We start from the raw sequence: 22,388 nt of genomic DNA, 5'->3' as shown, positions 1-22,388 counted from the left end.
CGTGGCTAGCGGTGCCTGGCTCGGCCTGCTTGCCTGCCAAAGCTGTATTCAGCCTTCAAGTTATCTGCTCCGCTCCTCGAAAATACATTCCTGTCTAGTAGTATAGGTAAACATCCTTCCCAGCTGCAGAGCAAAGGGCCCGGCCTTTCTGTCTCCATGCAAGTAATTCATAGCTTCCGTTACCATGGTAGGCCCATGGCCCCCTTGCTTTACACGTAGACACGTAGTCGCATATGCACGCACTAGCAGTCAGTATAGAATAGCCTCTGCCCGAGAGACCTTTCCTTCTAGATAATACAGTTCCTCAAACACAAGATATTAGATATGATTTGGGATTAGGTTGTTCTGACACCCCAGACTTCTGTCTCCTCATGTAGGGCTAAATGTCAAGTCCCCTTCACCCTCCAGTTACACGTCAATCACACGTCATGCTGCTGCGCACGCATCTCTGCCACATGTTTCTGCTGACTCTGCAGGATTCCTCTAGGGATCCACCCACTTGTGACACCTCTATGTGACGTTTCTAGCACACACCTTTGTGTACGCCCTCGTGCACGCCTTCTGTTACGCATGTGTGTTCTTATCTCGTTTCTCTCAGCTGTTACGCCTTCTGAACCCATCACCACTGTAATGCATTGACTATATATATGATGTACTGTTAATAAACCATTGTAATTCCCTTCCTGAACCTTCGTGGTGATGGAACATGATACCTGGTTCGAACCAATTCCTTTTTAAGGAATAAAACCTTCATAAAACTCAGATGCCACGGACTCTGCCTCTTCTTTTTGACTGAGTTATTCTTATTGAACTTTACCGCATAAATTAAGTATAGGTAATTTACATTTACCACACACCCCTAGTAGTAGCACAGAAGCCGAATGGGAAAGTGAGACTGTGTGTCGACCTCAGAGAGCTCAATAAAAACATCCTGGTCGACAAGTTTCCCCTACCCCGCATCAGTGAGATTCTAGCAAAGACAAAAGGCATACAGTGGTTCTCCACGATAGACTTGTCATCTGCCTACCACCAAATTAAGTTACAACCATCATGCAGTCACCTCACATCGTTCATCACACCTTTTGGCTGTTATGAGTTCGCAAGGATGCCGTTTGGCCTGGCCTCAGCGGCCGCGGTATTCCAGAAGCTAATGCACAAGATCTTCAGGAAGGTGGTGGGAGTCCAGTTTTTCCAGGACGACATTCTGGTCATGGGAGAGACAAAACAGGAGCACAATGAGAAGCTGCACACAGTACTACGGACTTTGCAAGAAAATGGATTGACGGCAGAGTGGTCAAAATGCAAATTTGGGGTGCAGTCTGTCACGAACCTTGGACATGAGGTGAGCGGAAAAGGTATAGAACCAAAGAGGACCAACATGCAAGCCATCTTAGAGGCGCCCTCTCCAAGCAAGAAGGAGGACATCAGATCATTCCTCAGGATGGCTGAATTTTACAGCAAATGCATTCCCTACTTCGCAACAAAGACACATTGCATGGGCCAGCTTCTGAAGGAAAGGAATGGATTTCAATGGAACCAGGAAGAACGAGAGGAGTTCGACACTCTAAAAAGGGAAATGAGTGAGGCCATACCTCTGAAAGGGTTTGACCCGGACGCAGAGTCCATTCTGACGACTGATGCGAGTGACCGAGGTCTGGGAGCAGTGCTAATGCAGCGGTCAGAGAAAGGGGAGATGTCGACGGTTAGCTTTGCTTCAAGGTCCTTAGCTCCCAACAAGGAAAAGTTCAGCGTCATAGAAAAAGAAATGCTGGCTGTCGTATGGGCCATGGAGAGGTTCAGGCAGTATCTGTGGGGCGCTAAATTCCTGGTGAAGACAGACCACATGCCTCTAGTCAAGGTGTTAACATCGAGTGGGCATGCGCACGCTACCCCAAGAATCGCCAAAATGACACTACGTCTACTGGACTTCGTATACGAAGTCGAACACATACCGGGACCGCAGAACAAAGTAGCCGATTTCTTGAGTCGAGCAGCAGCCATGGAGGAAGCAGACAAGCAAGAGCGCCCAAGGTGGGAAGGATATGTGGTAGCCACCATTCAAGATATGGAAAGGGTGATTAGTGCACAAGAATGGGAAGAAGCCTACAAAGCGGATGATGACCTGGAAGCGATCAAGGGATATGTGGTCCATGGGTGGCCAGAGAAGAGACATCTCAAGGAGGCACTAAGACGATACTGGGAGGTGAGAGAGGAACTGTTACTAGCGGAGAATCCCATATTCCTTCTGAGAGGAGACAAAGAGGTTCCACCACAAGGCATAATCGAACATTTGATGGTACTACTACACAAAGGGCACCAGGGTATCACCAAAACCAAGGCCCTAGCCAGGCAAGCGTACTGGTGGCCTGCCATCGATGCCCAAGTGGAACGACATGTGAGATCATGTGAGTCGTGTGCCAAGGCGGACAAATCCCAGAGCATGTTGAAACCACCTTTGGGGAAATTCCCAGTACCTGAAGGACCATGGGAAATGGTGTCAATTGACATATTGGGACCCATCCTCAACAAGGAAGGAGTGCAAAAGTATGCCATAGTCCTCATAGACAAGTATTCCAAATGGCCAGAGGTAGAGTTAAGAGAGAATGTGGACACAGACGCAGTGGTGAGCTTCCTGCGCCACATATTTGTCAGGGAAGGAATTCCAAAAATCATCACGTGCGACAATGGACCGCAATTCACCTCGGCAAAATGGGAGGCTTTTACATCCCGGAATGGCATAGAAGTCAAACACACCCCCATTTACCACCCCTCGGGAAACGGACAAGTGGAACGATTTAACCGGGTGATAATGGGCACCATTTAAGCGGCCATCAACGCTGGACTGGACTGGGAGAGAGAGTTACTAAAGATGATATGGGCCTACCGAATCACCCCAGATAGCACAGGGTACAGTCCCTTCAAGGTACTGAGGGGAAGAGATGCCTTCACAAAGGATAACATGGCATGGGGGACAATGGTGGTGCAAAGTAAATGGTCACCGGCAGTGGTCAGGAAGAACCTGGAGAAGGCGCAGGAGGTGTATACCGAACACTTCAATAAAAGACACAGTGTACAAGGAGTGGAGTTGGAGAAGGGCGATTGGGTAAGGGTGAAGTTAGCAATCCTGAAAAGGAAAGGGGAAAGCAAGTTCTCACCACCCCTACGGGTAATTGAGCCCTATGCCCGATCGGCTCTACTCAGTGATGGAAAGATGTGGTCGCAGGACAGAATGGCAAAATGCAGCAAGATCTTGAAGTGGGGAGAAGAAACAGAGGACTGTACAGAGTATGTGGATGAGGGAGAAGAAGGAAGTAGCAGAACGTACAGAGAAAAAGTAGAAGGAGGTAAGCAGCAAGTGATAGAAGGGAATGAAGAAAGATAGGAAGGAGTCAAGGTGGAAGAAAGAGGGAGAAGCTGGGACAAGGAAGGATCGGACAAGGACATGGTGAGAATGGACATAGAAAGAGCAAGTGGGATGAGTGAAGGAATAGAACAGAGCGGCGAAGGAAGTGATGGAGTGACTAAGACGAGAGCGGGGAGAACAGTAAAGGTTCTGGCGAGATTCAAGGACTTTGATATGAACAGCAAGTAAGGACTAGAATTTATGTTGGTCATTGCATAAAGGGGGGAGATATGTGGTGACGTTCTAGCGTTCCGCTTACCGGAACCGGAAAGGCGGGACAGGAAGCGGAAGGCGGCCATCTTGTGTGTTGGCGCCGACCGCGTAAAGGAGTAGACGTGTTTCCCGGCGCTCCGGTAACAAAGATAAACTTAAACTTATTGGGTGTCCGTGTGGTGAAATTGAACTTCCACATGCAGTCCATAAAAGATCACGGGACTTGCAGCAGGTGTGCTGACATCGTCGTTGGGGGCAGAGCTTGTTTGGATTTCCAAATAAGTGGCAGGAAGCGCATTTGTGCAAAGGACTTGACTCTGACTGCTTGGGCCCTGAAGAAGGCATTAACGTGCCGAAATGCATTCGCCAGATCTTGAAAATAAACAGCTCGTTGATGTTCCCCTTTGTGGCCTCTGCTTTCTTACGCGTGAAGAAGGGTGTTTTGCACATTTTCCATGGCAGACAGAGATGTGCTACAGAGGCTCCTGCTCCATTAAGTGGCCCGGACTTCACTGGCATTCTGCCTACGGCAGGTTTATGTTCACCGAGGGATCGGATCACCGGGGCCCGCCCATGGTGTTGGGAGGAAAAGCAGGTGGTATTGAGGTATTCCACCTCATGCAGGGCCGAGAGCTTTGTCTGTCTGCCCCCACTGAAAAGGATTCCCGAACATTTAAGGTTGGAGCAGTTGGGGACCCGAGGAGGCTGTATTTTCTTGTATCTCAAGCAGGAAAATTGTTTTTGAACTTTGCGCAGTGTCCTGCATCAAGCGCTACCATTCGGCAGAACTTCCCCCATCCACAACTTACCTGGGAGCTCCAGAATGCATTCTGGGTCCTGCAGTCCATGAAAGAACACAGGACTTGCAGCAGGTGTGCTGACATCGTCGTTGGGTGCGGAGCTTGTTTGGATTTCCAAATAAGTGGCAGGACGCGCATTTGTGCAAAGGACTTGACTGTGACTGCTTGGGCGCTGAAGAAGGCATTAACATGCCGAAATGCATTCACCAGATCTTGAAAATAAACAGCTTCGTTGGTGTTCCCCTTTGTGGCCTCTGCTTTCTTTCGCGTGAAGAAGGGTGTTTTGCACATATTCCACGTCGGCCAGAGACGTGCTACAGAGGCTCCTGCTCCATTAAGTGGCCTGGACTTCACTGGCATTCTGCCTACGGCAGGTCTTTGTTCACAGAGGGCTTAGATAGCCTGGGCCCGCCCGCGGTGTTGGGAGGAAAAGCAGGTGGTATTGAGGCATTCCACCTCATGCAGGGCGGAGAGCTTTCGCCAGATCTTGAAAATAAACAGCTATATATATCAGCTGTGTGTGTCCCATACTAGCCCGACCATGCCCACCACACAGGGCTGGTACAATCCAAGAGATACGGGTCCAGTGAATAATATGAAAGTGGCGCCTCAAGAGTCTGTGAAGCGCATAGAAGGATGCACTCAGTGTTTGCTTTCAAATTAATTTATTCCAGGCAACGCGTTTCAACCTAAAGGGATCTTCCTCATGGTCACATCTGAAAAGATGCCTCATTCTATATAGAAATTACTTTTGATGTGTTAAACATTGAAAAAATACTACAAAGAACTAATCATAGAGTATGAAGGCAATTAAAAAAGAGAGACATCTACAGGGAAGTTCATCATTAACCACATTGGTATCAAAGTGATAGAGCATTTTCAAACCTGTTCACTGATTTAGATAAATAATCAATTAATTGATAATAATTCAAAACTGTTCACTAGTTCCGGGAAACTATGCTGTTACTAGTGACAATTGTGAAAGTTCATAGATAATCAGAAATGCATATAGTCAATAGCCAAGTGGCTCCATGTAATGAACCTCGGTTGCAGAACTCCACTCCGCCATGGAGAACGTGGAGAAGGCAAATCTCCGCACACTCCACAGCGGAGCAGAGTTGGCCAGCCCCCGTCTCCACCCCCCATATTAGGAAGTAAGTCAACATTAATTCAAAATAAACTTAAAACCACATGCGCAGTTTTCTCAAGGATTACCGGTACGGCGAGGAAGAGGAGGAGGGCAGCCAGGGGACATCGCAGTAGTAGGAAAGTGGCTTTAAATGTATTTTTAATTAATGTTGACTTACTTCTTAATAGATGGGTAGAGGCGGGTGGCGTAGCAGAGTTCCACGGAGTTTGTTCGCAACCCTGTGGACCTCCGTGTAGCCCTGATATGCCCACTACGCCCAAGGTTACATGCCATTTAATTTCATAATGAACAACAGATTGTCAGAGTTGAAACATAAAAAAATTAATTAAATATATAAAGTAAACAGCCGTTACATTTATATTCACCAATCTACATCACAGGTCAACCCATTTGGGGCCATATGTAGGTGGCCAAATACCGGTCGGTAACACCGAAAACGGGTTGATTTCGGTTTACCGACAGGTATTTAGCCATATGAGATGTACGTAATACCGAATTGAATCGATAATAACGAATCGGTAAACAAATACCGATTCCTTATTTACCGATCTGAGAATACCGAAACAATGAATACTGAATCGGAAATAACGATTCAGTAAAAACCCCTAAAATGCGATGTAGCAAACCTCGTAATTACCGAATATGACCAAAATCGGTAATAACGATTCGGTATTTACCACTTTTCCCGAGCAGGTGGTAATCAGGTGCAGTGCATAAAAACAGGCCCAAAAAGCATCTGTGTGAACACAATGGCGGCCCTCTACCTCATAGCAAGGTGGCTATGCTTGAGAGCAGCAGGAGTGAGGATCTGGAGATGGGAAGAGCGGGTGTACAGACTACGCATCACATTGTTCCAATTGACTGAACCTGAAATCCATGAAAGGTACAGACTGCCCCCAGATACCATCCTTGACCTAATACGAGACCTAAAACCCTATCTGGAGCATCAGACACCAAGGGCCCACGCAATCCCAACCCATGTCCAGGTACTCTGTTGCCTGCACCTCCTTGCATCAGGAAGTTTCCAGGGTGTGATAGCCGCAGTGGGTGGTGTGTCACAGAGCTGTCTATCCCGTTTCTTCAATACCTTCCTGGATGCCATGAGCGACAGAATGGAACATTACATTACCTTCCCCAGTACACAGGCGGAGCTCAGAGGACCAAGCTGGAGTACTACCAACTTGCGCAGTTCCCACACGTAATTGGCTGCATCGATGGGACACATATACCCATCTGCCCACCTGCAGCAAGTGAATACATCTACAGAAACCGCAAGTCCACCCACTCCATCAATGTGCAGGTGATATGTAATGCCAAGTACATTATAATTGACATTGTGGCCAAATTCCCCGGGAATAGCCACGACTCGTACATCTTCCGGAACAGTGGCATCCATACACGTCTGCTTGCTGGTAAATTTGGAGACGGATACCTACTAGGTAAGTAAATGTGACACACCCTGATGTACACCCTGGCTCAAGCTGTTGGTCACACAAATTCATGGTACTTACTTCTGTACATAGGTGACAGCACATATGCTCTTCAGCCTTATCTACTCACACCATATCTCAACCCAACCACCCCAAGGGAGAGGAGATACAATGTGGCACATAGGAGCACACGCAACGTGGTGGAGCGCACATTTGGATTGCTCAAAAGTAGATTCCGTTGCTTCCACAAAACTGGAGGTGCACGTCTGTACAGCCCCATCAAATGTTGCCAAATAATTGCTACATGTGCAATGCCTGACAATCTGGCCACAAAAAAAGGAACAGCAGTGGAACTAATTGACTCAGAGGAGGGGGACGAGGACAACCCTCAGCCAGAGCCCTGCGCAGCTGGTGTCGCAAATGAACATGGTGGGAAACAGAGACGGGCAGAGATTACGTCAAACTATTTCTGAGTGAGTAACGAGACAGAGCCAGTAACAGTTACATGTGAAGGTGTTTATTAAGCACACCTCCAGTATTGTGATCAATGTCCAATCGGACATGGGTTACATCACCCATCTCATGTACGGCAACAGGCATAGGTCTCTACTTCCTGCATCCACGCGCTGCACGTGCACGTTCACTAGCTACACTGTCTGGTGTGCTGGACTGTTCCTGTGCAGCCCCGTGATGTTCACTGCGCCTCCTGCACTCGGTGGGTGAGGGCGTAATGCTACCACGGCTGGTAGCCTCCTCACTGCCCCCCCCCCTTCCATTGTGGCCGCCTTAGCATTCTGCAGGATCTCTAAAGCTGAGGTCATAGACACCATCCCCCTGGCCTCATCCCTGCTGCAATGCGCCATCTCCTCCTGCATGGCGATGGACCTGCAACACATCAGTGATGTAGTAGTGGCCAGCCGGTTCACGGACTTGGTAAAGGCCTGTAGCCTCTGCCTCTCCTTGCGCCTGCCAAGACGGTCCTGCTCAAGCTGGCTGCAGAGGTTGTCCACAGAGGTTGCTACTCTCTCCATTCCCGCACACAAGTTGTCTCCCATAGCACTGCTGCCCTTTTCCATCCTGGGCATGTGCTTGTTGATGTGTGCCACCTCCCTTTGCATTGATTTCATCTCCCTCCATTGCAGGCGCTGGACCTTCAACATGTTGCCTTCCAGTCCAGCAAGCACACTTTTACCCTGCTCGGATGCTTCTGGACGGTCCTGCCTTGCCCTGCGGCGTCGGGATGAACTGTGGGCACCCTCGGATGGAGTACCAGCTCTCTCCCTGTTGGATCCCACATGTATTGGACTTTGTTCGCCCACTGTGCCCTCCTCTGACGACTCCTCCATCTGCTGGAGGGTGGCCACGGCATGCCTTCTGCCTGACTGCGGTGGTGGTGGTGTTGGTGATCGTCGCAGTGGGGACTGGGTGAGAGGGGATTGCGGCCTTCCCTGGCGCTGTGGTGATGGCTGTGGTGGAGGATTTGATGGCTGTGATGGCGTCGAGCTTGTGGTCCCTGCAGGCATGCTGTCATCCTCATGTTGCCTCCCCTCTGGCCTGGCTGACTTTGCTCTGCTGCCCTCTGCTGCACTGCGAGATGACTCGCCTGTAATGACACAAATGTAGATGTACTCACTGCTCTGTCTGCAATGGAATTACATTAAACATCATGCCTACAGAGCACAGTGATTGTCCTGAGGTAGCCAATTACTTTACCATGCTATTGTGTTTGCTAGCCTGACTGTCCTATACATAAGTTCCCTCTGACTACATCACCCATAATGCATTGCAGGTAATCAGTAAGACATGGAGTGGAGTGGGAGCCCCAATGCCACTATGGGGATTGGGGTTGGGGAGGGGGTGGCACAGCATGCTGGCATGCTTCTTAGCTTGTTTTCTTGCTGCTCTGGTGGAGCTGTCTGCGTCTCCCACGCCACTCACACTCTCCGGCTGGATGGTGGACTCCACCGTCAGTTCCAGTGGTGTTGGTGCTGGGGCTCGGTTCTTTCCTCCACCTGTTTTTGCAGCCTGCCTCTGTCTCTCTGCCATCCTTTGTTTAGCTGTCTTCCTGAGGTCGTACCACCTCTTCCTGATGTCCTCTATGGTGCGCTGGGTCACACCTATGGCATTAATTTTGTCCCGGATGCCACTCCAGATTTGCCTCTTCTGTGACTCGGGCACTTGGTGGGACTGGGCTCCAAAAAGCTTGTGATGGTCTTGGCTGACATCCTGGATCAGTACCTCCAGCTCCTTGTCACTGAACTTCAGTTTTCTTTTCTTGTCACCTCCCTCCTTCTCCCTGTCCTGGCTTGCCATTTCAATGCTTGTTCTCTTATATTAGTTTTCTTGCTTGTAGCTGTGAGGCTCTGTGGCTGCTGGCTCCTCAGCTCACCTGCCTGCCTGCCTCACAGTGAGCTCCAGGTCCTGTGCAGCTGCCTGGGTGTGGCCACCTCCTGTTTGGAGGTAATTGGGTGATGCAGGATTGGCTGATTCAACAAATTGCGATTTTTTAAATTACCGATTCGGTATTTACCATATGGGATAATAGGCTAACTGGCAAAGTGGCCTCTGAACCACGTCAAGATCGTGATGAGAACAGAACCTATCCCAGAGTCTCTAAGCGAATTTTGCAAGACTGTGTCCACCCTCCCCAGAAGGGAGCATAAACGTGTAGTGACATATTAACAGAAATAACAAAAAAAGAGCTCAAACACAAATACACGAGCTATATGTATGGGGCATGGAGCACGTGAAGGGGACAGGGAACTCCACCCAGAGAGTCCGAACAGACCAGGTGGTCAATCCAGGGGAAGTGAAGAACATATCAAGTAAATGGGAAGGAAACAGAGAAATGAATGACTGTAAGCACAAGACACAGAATGGACAGACTTCAGTAAAATACCACATCAGCCGATGTGTATATGAAGCTCCTCACTCTCGTTCAAACCTCCCGGCTGCCCAGCAGAATGATATATTCTGACTCTTTCTGCCACAGACGTCGCTCTCTTGTGCAATTTCTGCCATTTCTTTCAATCTTGTCAACAGCAAAGAATACAAGAAGATCAGCATTTTTTTGATGCAAAGCCCAATGTCTCGCAACAGGGTATCCTTGATCAAGATTTGTTCTGCCCTGTAGTGTTCTAAAATTCGTTTTATGACTGGGCCAATGGGGCTGCCCAAAAATATAAGGCCACAGGGACAAGTGAGGACATACACACAAAAGTCAATGCTCCTTTGGATGAATTTGTTTATGCTTCTCTGTTTGTAAGTGGCTGTGCAGTAGGTTCTTATATTGCTGCTCCTCTTGTAGGCCTTGCACCTGCCACATTTGTAAAACCCACTCTGTTCTTGTAGCCTGCCATCCCTTCCAGCTAGTGTATCAGTGTAGCTATGTACAAGTATATCACGTAGAGATTTGGGTTTACAAAAACGTGATTTGTGGTATGGAATGACTGTTTTGCCGATGATGGGGTCACTTTTGACAAGGAGACAGAAAGCATCCTAGCAGCTCCGTCTGTACCAGCTGTAACTTATTTAAACCCATTTCCTGTGCATTGATCAATAAACTGTCACAATAATCCACTTTGGACATAATCAAAGCGGACATTATCTTTCTCCTGGCATCAACCAGGATGAAAGGGAACAGTTTCTTTACAATTCAGAGTGTATAAAAGCATGACAGGACCACAGCGTTAACATGACATTTAAAGGACAGCTTGTCGTCTAAGACAACACCTAGATTCTTGGCTTTTGTAACAGGGGTAGGGGGTGACCCACCAGCAAGGAGACCAGGCAGGGGATAGATTTCCAAAGACGATTACCTCAGTCTTGGAAGAATTTAATTTGAGGCAATGTCTTGACATCCAACTGCTGATGGTTAGCATGCCATTGTGAAAGCTGACCGACACATTGCCCCAGTTCTTGTGAACGGAGAACACTATTTGGGTGTCGTCTGCATAAGACGTAAGCTCTAGGCCAAAAGATTTGATCACCCGTGCCAGGTCAGTAATATAAATGTTAAACACCTTGGAACTAATGGAAGAAACCTGCGGAACTCCACAAGGGAGTGAAAAGACAGGGAGTCGAAGTCGCCCAAGCTGACTAGTTGAGTGCGTTTTGCCCAAAAAGATGTCAACAAAGATTTGGCCTTGTTCCTAATGCCTGTCGATGAGATATGGTTGATCAGAAGCCCAGGTTCAACCGTATCAAAGGCTGCTGATAAAGCTAGTAGCGCAAGGACAGCTGCTCCTCCTCTCTCGTAAACACACCTAATCTCATTGGTGGCTTTGATAAGTGCAGTCTCCGTATTATGGCCTTTTCTGAAACCAGCTTGGGAATTGGGCTTTCTACACCAGCCCACTGTATGCCACACTAACCTTCTCTGCACCATTGCACTCCATGCTGCTGCACTCCACCACTTTACTCTATGCCAATATATTCTACACCACTGCTATCTACCCTGCACCACCCCACTCTATGTCACTGCACTCTACCCTGCACCACTCCACTCTACGTCATTTCACTCTACTCTACACCACTTCACTCTACTCTGAAACCATCTACTCTATGCCATGACACTCTACACCACTCTACTCTATGCCACTGCCCTCTACACCACTGCTCTCTACAATAATGCACTCTACACCACTACACTCTTCAACCCTCTACTCTGAAACTCTACATTCCCTGCAACTGAACTCTATACCACTCTACTCTGCACTACTGCACTCTGTGGCAATGAACTCTACGCTACGCTACTCTACTGTGTATCAATGCACTCTATATCACTCCACTCTATGCCACTGCATGCTAAGCCACTCCACTCTGCACCATTCTACACCACTGCACTCTCTGACGCTCTACTCTGCCACTCGACTCTACATCCCTACACTCTAAGCCACTGCACATTGCGCTCTACTCTGTACCACTACTCTCTGCAACACTGTACTCTACTATGTGCCACTCTAATCTACGCCATCACATCTTAGAATGCTGCATTGTGCGCCGCTGAATTTTATGGTACTGCACTCTATGCCACTGCACTGCAATACAGTACGCCAATGTACTATACACCAGTCCACCCTACTCTAGGCCACTCCACACCACTGCACTCTAGTCTGCACCACTGTACTCTTGACCACTGCACTCTGCAGCACTCCACTCAATGCCACTGCACTCTATAACATTATATTCTACTCTACATCACTCTACACTTCTGCACTCTGCATCACTGCACTCTACTATGCAACACTTCAATCTGCAAACCAGCACTTTTTGTCACTGCACTCTATGTCACTGCACTTTATGTCACTGCACTCCACTCCAATCTGCTCTATGCGACGTCACTCTATGCCACTATAATACTCGACACTCTAGGCCACTTCACTCCACAACACTCTACTCTTCACCATTCCACTTTACACCACTTTGTGGCACTACACTCTACTCTACGCCAATAATCTTTTGCCATGTTAAACAGCAGCCACGCTGTTATACAACTTGGAAACAAAAACATTAGCAAATCCAAAAGCTCTTTCATAGAGGCAAGATCTATTGGCTTTCCTGATGCTTGTCCCGAAGGCTGCTGGTGTCCTTTTTGTTTGTTTTTCTTTTAATGACACTCCTTTGTCTTAACCCTCACCATCCTCCTACTCCTTCCACATTTTCAGTACATGGACAGTTAAAGAGGACGCATGGGAGGAGCTAAATTTGAAGTCCGCAACCTCTTTTTAAAAGGCTCGGCCAGATTGCTCCACTATAAGTTCTAAATGAATCAATCAGGATTTATATAGTGCAGTAATTCACCTGTGGGGGTATCCAGGCGCTGACAGCTTAGCTGCTAAGGATTCAGTTGAACATCCAGGTCTTGAGTCCTTTCCTGCATTCCAGGAGAGAGGATTAGGTCCGTAGGTAAAGGAGAGGTAATTCCAGGATTTTGCCGTGAGGTTGGAGAAGGAGCGTCCTCCACTGTTGCTTCGGCAGATGCAAAGGTGTGCGCGGGGGAGAGGGAGGTGGAGTGCAGGTGACTGGAGGGATGGTGGAAGTTCAGGCAGCAGTTGATGCATGCTTGTCCCTGGTTGTGAAGGGCTTTGTAGGTGTGGATCAACATCTCAAATAGGCATCTCTTCTGAATGGGGAGCCAGTGGAGCTTTTTGATGAGATAGGTGGTGTGGGCCTGCTTGGGTAGGTTGAGAATGATTCTGCATCTTGAATGATGTATTGTCTGTAGTCTCCTCAGGAGATGAGTGGTGATTACTAAATAGACTGTGTTGCCTTAGTCCAGCTGGATGGTGATTAGGGATTGACTGATGGTTCATATGATGTTGAAATGGAGTCATTTAAAGATCTTATGGAGCATTTGCAGATTGAGTAAGCAGGCGGAAGATACTGAGCTGATCTGGTATTTCATGGTGAGTTTGCTGTCCAGCATTATGCCAAGGTTGTGTGCGTGGTCTGTTAAGGTGGGTGCTTGTCCTAGTTCAGAAGGCCACCAGGAGTCGTTCCATGGGAAGGTGTTGTTCCTGAAGATCAGCGCTTCTGTTTTGTCTGTGTTGAGATTTAGGCTGCTGTCTTCCATCCAATTGGCCATGCCCGTCATGCACCTGTGGAAGTTGGATTTCGTGGTGGAGCGGTCTTCTGATAGAGAGAGGATGAGCTGGGTTTCGTCTGCGTGGGTTTTTATATTTATTCCGTGGGTTCTGATGATGTTGGCCAAGGAGGTCATGCAGACATTGAACAGTGAAGGGCAGAGTAATGAGCCTTGACGGACGCCACAGATGATGTTCTTGGGTCCTGAGGTGAAAGGCTGTAGGCAAATTCTCTGGGCTCTTTCGGTGAGAAAGGAGGCAATCCATTTGAGGTCTTCTCCTTGGATTCCAATGTGATGCAGCCTCTTGATAAGTGTGTGGTGGTATACAGTGTTGAATGCTGCTGAGAGGTCGAGGAGGATCAGGGCTGCCATTTCTCCCTGGTCAAGGAGGGTTCTGATGTTGTCAGTGGCAGCAATCTGGGCGGTTTCAGTGTGGTAGTTGGTACGGGTTACAGATTGGGAGGGGTCCAGAAGGTTGTTGTTAAGATTTTGTATGGCCACCTAATGCAGTTATACTCATTTCCAAGCACACTTTACATTTTGGTTTTGCTTTTCAATGAAAAAATGAAATGATGACGATCTTCATAAATCTGGCGTCAGTAACCGTTTCTGACCCAGAGTAAGTATGTATGTATGTGTGTTCTTATATAGCGCTCGACTTACCCTTGGGCATCTCGGCGCTTGCATTGGGAACCCGTCCTGGCTTTTTCCCTGTGAGATAACCTGTGAGATACTGCTTCAGGGTATGCAACATTACTACAGTCCCATGTGTTTTCTCTCAATGACTGTTCTTCCCTCTGTAGCCTTTTCTTGTGTCTCCAGAAAGGATAAATGTGACAAATAATTCAAAAGAAATGCACTGTACTGGGATTATACTACTTATGCTATGGATTCAAAATGTCCCGTTTACGAGTGTCTGGTAAAAATATTTTTTTAAAGTACATTACAAATCTAGATGTAATTCTTCAGTTCAGAGTAGAGGTGGCTGAGCTATCGAAAGCTCAAGCCTCAGCCTGGTTCTAGATCAGCTCAAGGCCCTATTGGAACTTCGAGCCCAAAGCGAACCAAGCTGTTATGAGGCTTCTGCCTGCCACTCTTCCTCTACCCAAGATGTGGTGTTACGGCCAGAACTGCTCACTTTGAAAGCAGGGAACCAGGTTCAAGTCGGTCATCAGCTCAACAGCCTGAGATGGGTTCGCACTATATCAAAAACTGCAGAAATTTCACAGGGAGGTAAAAAAAAAAGCCTTAACATAACAAAAGACAAATAGGTACAATTTATGGGCTGAATTTTGCAAAGTTACATCGTGGCTTCCCAGTTTAAATTGTGTGTAAAACTCCTTTTTTTCATTATCACGTATGAAAGGGCTTTAAAATGTATAAGTTCAAAATACCAGTTGTACAAAAACCTATTGGGTTTGATTTAATAGACTATAATCCTGCCTTAAACTAATCTGAGCCACGTACAGGGTTTACATGACAACTGTTTTGCTCTTAGTTTACTTCTGGTTCAGTTTTAAAAACAATCACTGTTAATAAGTACTTATCTGTGCAGTGATGTAATGGGATGCAATAAAGTTAAAGCTTCCATATATATGTTAAAGAAATACACTTTTTGAATTTTGAAGTGATGTAATATTTTACATGATGTTTGCAGAATAATTTACATAGCAAACATTTTCAGGACTTGGCTCATGCACGGGCTGTATGATCCGAGCCGGAACCAAGGCACTGCTCTACTCTGGCTTGGCTCTTCCTGTTAATTTATTGGCTTGCGTTCGCCCACCTCTAGTTCAGAGTGTGAATGCAACTCTTCTGTGACTGATGTAGGTTATCATGTCCTTCCAATGTACAAATGGGCCACCAAAAGGTGAATACACCATAGTGCCCACTTCAAATGCTGATACAAAATAGACACACAGCTGCCATTGTGCAGAAAGAAGCTACGCATTCTCCCTAGACACTCTGCAAAACATTTGAAGGTCATTATTAGAGATTGTCTGAGGGATCCCACTGCAAGGAAGGAGTTAAGAGCAATAAATATCTAGACAAGAAAATAAGAAGTAGCATATAGTCCAAAACCAGGAATTGGGTAAGCTATGCAAGCGGGGTAGTCCAGGGGAAGTGGGGGGAGGTATGGGAGCAGGGTAGCGCGGGCGGGAGAAGGGCGAGGAGATAGCATGTAGGAGTTTGCAGGGAATCTATGAGAGCAGGTGGAAGGGGGATGGGGAGTGGGAGGGAGGAGAATGGGGGAAAATGTGGGGGAGAGGGACGGGTTAGTAGGACAGGTATAATGCGATGAGCAACTTTGCACCATAATGGGCAGGATGTGAAAACCTAGAAGGTGCTCGTATATTTTGCTTTTAATTTTTTGTACAATTGTAATGTAACTATTGCACCTTGTCTCTACTTCCATCCCTGTAAAGCGTTCTGATACCCTTGGGTCTAGCCAGCGCTATATAAAACTGTTTAAATAAATAAATAAATCTGTGTTTCAAGCAGTTGAATCCTTCCAAGCATTGAGGTTTCAGTCTGTTGAACAAAAAAGAGTCTGACTCTGAGACACTGCCAATAAATAGCGAGTAGTGAGTTGAGTACATACATTATGGCACCTGCATGTTACAAGCAACAAGCCTAATGAGATAGCTAAGGTGTCTAGTATCATGCTGCAACCTGGTGGTCGCTGTTGCTCATGCCAGTCAGTAAAGTAGCTTGATGGCTGTGCATATCTCTAGGGTCCTTACATACTCTGTAGTGATTACTGCAGAGTATGTAAGGGCGCAGAGGGGTGTGCACAGTAAGTGTGTTTGGTATTTGGCACTTCTGTGCATACCCCTCGGTGCCCTTACATACTCTGCGGTGCCCTAGTAATCACTGTGGAGTATGCAATGACATGGAGGGGTATGCACTAGGGGTAGTGTGCATACCTCTCCGCACCTTTGTATACTCAGAGTATATAAGTTTGATTGTTTTTTGGTAAGCATTTAATATATTGTGACCCTAGGAGAACTTTACATTGAACATTTTTATCTGAGCACTTGCAGCTCATAACTGCAGGGGAGAGAGACACACACATGAGGGAGAAAGCAACATGGAGCATGGGGAACAGGGCAGAAGCAGATAAGAATATTGTACAAACTAAAGATTTATTTTACAGAAGCAGATAAGAGTGTTGTACAAACTACAAGATTTATTTACTATAAGCCATTTTACGACTGAGGTACTCCACATATAAAATGCTAGACTTGTTCTATCTTTTCATGTGAGGAGTTCTTCACCCCAATCGTGGGGTCTCCATAGTTGTAAAATTACTTATAATAAAATGAAACTCTTAGGACATCATTACGATGCTGGTTGGAAACAGACCGCCCAACAAGGAGTCAGAGGTCCCACTTCCCTAATAATGATGTGACTGCCTTCACAACAGTCAGAAAGTGTATCTTTTCTATTGTGGCTTGTGCTGCGGGCAGCACATACCACAATAGGAAATTCGCACTTTTTAAACATCTCTGCACTATGTGGCAGGCACCATGTGGTGCCTGCCACACGATGCAGGGAGGTTTAGAGGGGCAGAAACCCCATAATGGAGGCCCAGGGGGACGGGGGCCCTCTCTGCTTTTCTATGGTGGTCGGACCGCCATAGACAGGCAGACGGAAAGCGACATGGTAATCCCTACAGCGGTGCCTGCGCAGGCCTGCCCCTATTGTAGGGATTATTGTCCTTCCGACGGGCTCCTTGAGCACATCAGAAAGCATCAGACAGTCCAGCCGCCTGCTGCCTCCAACTGTATGCATCGAAATGTAGCGGTCAGACTGCAGCAGCAGATGTCTGGCGGACCGTCTCCGACGAGCTGTCGGATGGCCTTCCGCTGACATCGGAATAAGGCCCTTAGTTTGTGAATACCCAAAAATGTGTACATTTGCACAAAAGTGTAAGTTTTACCTTTGCGAATCATACCCTTTGTTTTTGCCCACCATACCACCTCAGATTAGACCTAGCCATTTGCAAATCAGACTTGTCTGTATCCGGTGGGAGCAGCCGAGACCAAACTTCCAAACCAGATCCACTCTAAACCGGAACACAAGCAATCCGGGACCATTTGTTCAACTATGTGGGCCTCTTTCTTCAGGTGCAGCTTGGTTCCTGTGGCACAGCGAGTATGGGATCCATGTCTAGGCACCCCCTTGGCCACTCAGGTCATTATGTCAAACACATGGAAAGTGACATGAGGAATGCTTGCACATAGTCTAACCACTGGCAATCACTTGGGCACTATTCCAACCCACTGGTTTTTATGCCCACCGTGCCACCTCAAATAAGACCCAGCCACATGTAAATTTTGGTCCTGCTCCAGTGGGAACAGTCTAGCAAGAGCTGCCAAGACAGGTCCCCAGTGAACTAGAACACAAGCAACCTCAGACCGGATTTGGCCTATTCTTACCAGAATGTCATCAGTAGGTTGCACTAGCCACTTCGATGGGCCATTACTAAATAGTGCATTTAACTTTTAACTTTTCCGTTACACAAAATGACAACTGAAAATACAGCCATCTGTTAGCAATTGCTCAACACGCTTAACCAGCGGCGTCACTTTTCTTCATGTCACATGGATCATCAACGTTTCTACAGTATATAGTCCCCTCTTAATGAATATTACATGCCATGATGTTTATAAGCTAGAGCAAGTGGAGGATGCTTGCGACATCAGAGTCTGATTTCTCTGCATAAGGTCATTGTTACACAGAAACCTGTCCCTTTCTCGCTTGGAAAGAGCGCACGAATGACTGGGCTCACCCGCGCTGCTTCGTGAATATGCAGCCAGTAACATCAAAGATAAGATATGCAGTTGCTTTCAACATTTGTTTCGAGCTGTGCAACATAAAAAACATAAATAAGTGCCCGTGGCCTTACTGCATGCCTTATCAAACCCTGGCCGCGCTTTTTTTCCCTCGGCTTCCCTTCAGATAAGGCCCTTGTGTGCGGCCGGTCTTCGGAAGCGAGCCCGGAGGGCCGCCTGCAACGTTTACACAGGGAAGGAAATAATCAATTCAGCGCCGTTACTCAATGAGGTCTTATCGGGTTCATTTCCGCCCTTTTACTTCATTGGCTAAAGATTGCTTGTTCGCAGAGGCACTTCAAAGGGAGCAGTGTCCTCAGCTCTCTGCAGCATGACCGAAAAACCAATGCCAACGTGGCATCTGGCAACCGTATCTCTGTAATCTCATTTTTCGGATTTACAAACCAAGTGAACGTTTTAGGTTCTTTTTTTTTTCTTTTTCAATTCACTTAATTTGAATTGTGCTTAATAATTAAGTGGCAGATTTATGTTAACTGGCGCATCCCCAGGGATGCGCCAGTTTACGTGCGCCACAGTGCGCCACAGCTCCGCCATCCATGGTGCGCCGCATTTATAATGCGGCGCACAATGGTGCAAAAACGGCACAGATGCGTGACGCATCTGTGCCGGAAATGTGGCGCATTGCTGGAGTTGCGTCGCAAGCGCGACGCAGCTCCAGCAAGGCTCGGGGGTACACCATCTGCACAATGCTGTGTCAAGACCTACGCCTGCTTCAAGCAGGCGCAGGGTTTTGACGCAGCATTGCCCTGAAAGTGACTGAGTGAAATCTCATAGATTTCACTCAGCCACTTTCAGGAGGCGTTCCTGCGCAGGAACGCCCCCCCTGCGCAGGAACGCCTCCTTATGGCGCAGTGCTTTACAACGTGACGCATCTCCTAGATGCGTCACGTTGTAAATAGGGCGCATTGTTTGCGCCGCAGTTGCGTCAAATAAAGTGACGCAATTGCGGCGCAATGAGGCGCAACAGCCTCATAAATCTGCCCCTTAATGTGTTATTGTGATAAAACTAATAAACGAGAGCGGAGGACACATCTCCTGGCCTGATGTCTTATTAGTAGTTATTTGTAAAGTTTCTTCAGAATACGTCATATGGTTCGACTGAAGAAAATAAATCATGGCATTCAACTTGACTGCCAGAGGCCTTTTGAGAGGATTGTGTCTCTTGCTGAAAAGGAGGAAACCTTCAGTGTGGTACTGCTACTGAACCAGTAGCTGCTCCTTGAGGGAGTGCTGCCGGGCGGTGGGGAGGGGCATGTTGGGGGGTAGTAAACTCCAGCATACGGCCGAACTGAGGGGCATATTAGCAAGGGCCAGATCGCCGCTTAATCTTCACTTTTTGGCAATAAATCAGCAATTTTTTTATCGCCTAATTACTAAGTTGTCGCTAACAGCAGATAGTGACAGCTACCAGGCGATAGCGACCAGTTTGGGGCCCGCTTTGCATGTCAGCAATATTTATCGCTAATGACATGTAAAGGGGGGTTCCCAAACTTGTAGCGACTGAAAGCAGTCGCTAGCACAGCTATCGCCTATTGGCAATACCTGCAACACGATAAAAAAAACACGCGCTAACCGCGATTAGCGCCAGGATTTTACACCTGATAAAAACCTGACTTAGCCATAATAGTCAATGGGAGGCGGATTCTACGGCTAAGTCCACACCTGCCTATTAGCGAGATTTTCCTTAACAATAGGATTTTTATCGCTGAAAATCTCACGTTAAAGATGGGATTCGCCGCTATCGCTGGATTTTTTGTCGCCGTGTAGATAAACGTTGGTAATACTGCGTTATCTCCACGATAAAATCCAGCGATAGGAGGAGATAAAAAAAATCGCGCTAAGCTTGGTTTGCGATAATTATCGCAAGTTGTTGCTAATATGCCCTTCAGTTAGGTAACTAAATAAATACATAAAACAAATTACTTTGCACGCGCTGAAACACCATTGGTGTTGCAGTTCCTTTACTTTATTTATTTAGTTACCTAACTTAACTCGGCCTTATACCAGAGTTTACTTCCCCCCACTTTGCCCCTCTCCTACCCTGCCCACCCTACCATCAGACCCCACTGCCCTCAGCACTCTCTTGAGGAGCCGCTACTGATTAGTCATACTATTGAGAGACGTTTTGCTTTGGAAGAACATAGGGGCGAATTCATGGAGGGAAATTTACACAAGAGTACATTTACACTTGGAAATTTAGTCTTACACTATGTAGTTAATTTACACTTGGAAATGGTGATTAGCCAAAACTAGTAACATTACTACAAAGTTTAGAATCCATCCCCTGAAACGGGTTATTCCTAATTTTCGAATGCAAAGTAACTACAGCCAAAACGGACCCACAAAGCAATAGATTAACTCCAACTCAGAGCTGGAGTAGTCGAGCCATACACATTGTCAATCATTGGTACCACAACACCCTCCCATAAAAAATAATAGAGGTAAGGACTTAAAATAGAACCACATAGGAAATAATGTTGAAATAAACTCATTTATTTTGACTTAAAAAAATATATATAAATGTAACTGCTAAAAAAAGTATGTATAAACATATATTATTTTATGCTAAAATAGTTTAAAGAACTTTTTGATTTTAAAAACATATGCAACTTGAATTTTTTAGAGAAATTAAATTAGTGCAATGTGACAGTTTTATCAGTGAACGTTTTAAAGTTTGAGAAAGGTTTATGTATTCCACCAGTTCCTAATTACTAAATCATTTTTAAAGTGGTTTGTGGCAGGAAATGTGTGAAAATCAAAGATGAAAGATTGTTCTCTTCAAGCCAGGATTGTTTTACTTTAATGTTTGCCCATTTTTCACAAATTCAGCTCTGGTTTCAAATCACTAATGTGCTTCAAAAATGCATACTAGCAAGAAACCAGCTGAATGACCTTTGAATTGTTTGGTACATATTTGATGATGTTTATACAAAATAATGAAATATAGTTTTTTAACTTGCAAAATTGTTACCGTTTTAACTAACTGAAACATAAACTTGAACTTCAAACTTCAAATTTGTGTAAATTCTCTACAGTTTTGTAATTTTTAATACAGAATAAGAAAATATTAACTTTGTTTCTTCAGTTGAGATTTTACTTAATAAACCCTAAGCAAATTACATTTGATTTAACATATTTAAATTATTTAAATATGTCTTCTTTCATGCCTGCTGCTTGAGGGTCCTTGTAGTTGTGTCACCCTCCTGTCTTTCTACCTCACGATTGGGTACCAATCTGTCTGATTATCTTTGCATCATCAGTTGATGTGACCCAACTCAAGGTCTGAGAACTAATTTAAGATCATTTCAAAGATGAAAGGTTAAACAGCATATCGACTTACAATCTGATCTACACACATGATACACATTGCTCCCATCCCTCCCTTTCTTACCTCCTATTTACCTGCCATTTCATCGCCTGCCATTTAACTCCAGCGTAAGAGCCCTTCATGGAAACATCACTCTGAATGTTCCAAGGTAGCCCCCAAGCCATCTCAATGTGTGGATGGAGATGGCGGTCGAGGCGGTAATCCAAGAGGGAGCTCATGCAGACACCACTAGATCTGTTGGTTCCGGTTTTAGGTCTGGCATCAGTCTATATTGCCAACTGTTAATGAGAAGAGTGCAGCAGGAGGTGTCTTACAGTTTAAGCCAAGCTCGCCTATTCCAGATCAGCAACGATGGGCAAGTGCCAAATTGGGGTCAATGCAACCCCAAAGCAAAAGTGTGACTATCAATGGGTTCTTGAAGTGAGCAGTGGGAGTTATAACTAAAGAGATTGAATTGGCAGAAAGGCTCCTATCACTTAAAGCAGATCTTCCAGACCCTCCGCTGCCCTTGCTCTTTCCTCTGCCTTGCATGGCTCGCCACTGCAACCTGTAGGCAAAGCTGTCAGCCCAATCCTTCCATCTGGTGACACGTGATGAGCGCCAATCTTTTGCCTCAGCT

Source organism: Lissotriton vulgaris, chromosome 3_1 (genome assembly GCF_964263255.1).
Source record: "Lissotriton vulgaris chromosome 3_1, aLisVul1.2, whole genome shotgun sequence".
Classification (NCBI taxonomy): domain Eukaryota; kingdom Metazoa; phylum Chordata; class Amphibia; order Caudata; family Salamandridae; genus Lissotriton; species Lissotriton vulgaris.
The sequence above is the reverse complement of the archived record's forward strand: the minus strand, read 5'-3'. Positions refer to the sequence as shown.